This window comes from Microtus ochrogaster, chromosome X (genome assembly GCF_000317375.1).
Source record: "Microtus ochrogaster isolate Prairie Vole_2 chromosome X, MicOch1.0, whole genome shotgun sequence".
Lineage (NCBI taxonomy): Eukaryota > Metazoa > Chordata > Mammalia > Rodentia > Cricetidae > Microtus > Microtus ochrogaster.
In genome coordinates this window covers 847,631-849,120 of record NC_022026.1, presented here as the reverse complement: position 1 = coordinate 849,120, position 1,490 = coordinate 847,631, and the positions used below count along the sequence as shown (strand labels likewise).

General features: G+C 41.3%; 1 protein-coding gene across 5 annotated transcripts in view; it reads right to left on the bottom strand.

Annotated features, from left to right (window-relative positions):
* The window catches only part of Smarca1 (SWI/SNF related, matrix associated, actin dependent regulator of chromatin, subfamily a, member 1), a 92,044-nt gene that overhangs the window by 89,339 nt on the left and 1,215 nt on the right, over nt 1–1,490 (bottom strand). The window lies entirely within an intron of this gene.

Below are 1,490 nucleotides of genomic sequence, written 5' to 3'. Positions count from 1 at the left end.
AAAAAGAAGAAGAAGAAGAAGAAGAAGAAGAAGAAGAAGAAGAAGAAGAAGAAGAAGAAGAAGAAGAAGAAGAAGAAGAAGAAGAAGAAGAAGAAGAAATTGTTAGCACTTATGTTTACCAGTCCAGGGAATAAAAGGCACTAGATACATTTCTGAATTTTGATACATGGTATTTGACCCAGATTTAATCATCAATGTTGTCTTATTGATCCAAGTATCACACACATCTTCCATCCAGTGTCTCCCATGGTTTTCACTGAGCACTAGAGTTGTCTTCTGCTAAGTCGACTTTGTAACAGTAAACTGAGTGGCTTAAGGAATGGCTGGGATTTAGCATCACTCTTCCAATTCAAGGCGAAAAGGTGCTCCTCTCCTCCCAAAGCTGTCCGTCTACTCGCATAGTATTTTATAATGACTCATACCAACCCACTTGAGATCTCTAAAGCATGATTCCAATTACCCACCATTTTTTAAATCATTGTGTGTGTCATAAACAGAAAACCATCCACCTATATACGATCTGGTCTGCAATTTTATTAGACATCAAAACTTCTTATACTCCATCCTCTCCTTTAACATCAGTTTTCGAAGCATTTTATAGTTTTACTTGCATATTCGTGTGAAATAATACCTGCTTCCTGGATTGGCCTGTAATAGGTGTGACTGGCAGCGGCTTTTTCTCGTGCGCATATCAGGAGTAGTTCATTCTACAGACTCGGACTTTACAACAAATTGACAAAAAAAAATTGCCTGTGCCCAAGAGTGAATGGTGCCCCAGTAGGCAAGGGAAGTGAAAGGCTGGAAGACCAGGCCACCAGATGTGTGTGTGTGTGTGTGTGTGTGTGTGTGTTTCTATACATTTGCTTGGCTGTATGCACATATGAGTGTAAAGGTGCCATGCATCAAGTGTGGGGAACAGAAGAGAGCATCAAGATTCCTCCTCTATTGCTTTTTACTTATTCCTTTGAGGCAGTATCTTTCTCTCTCAACCAAGGGCTGCCTTTTTTTCACTAGGCTTATAGCCACCACGTCCCCGCAATCTTTCTAGCTCTGTCACCCTCAAAAATAAGGTCTTTGAGTATGTACAGGCCTAGTGTGTTACCTGGCTAGCGGGACCCACATGCTATTCCTCATGGCTGCCCCAATCTAAGCTTTTAGAGACAACTGAAAAATTTAAAAAAAGGAAAATATTGACCAAAATAGGAAACTTTGGAGACCCAGGAAATGCAGCTTCTATCCTGAGGGGACAAATGAGGTTCCACCAGAGCAGTGTATAGAGTTCATGAGCATACAGCAATACACTTCATGTTTTGTAAATATACTTTATTGATCCCCAGTCTTTTCACAATGAAAATCCAAAAACTTATACAGTTTCAAAATTCAGCATTGACTACTTTCCAAAAAAGGAAGAAGAAGGAGGGGGGAAGGAGGGGAGAGGAGGATGAGGGGGGGAAGAGGAGGGGAGAGGAGGAAGAGGAAGGAGAGGGAGG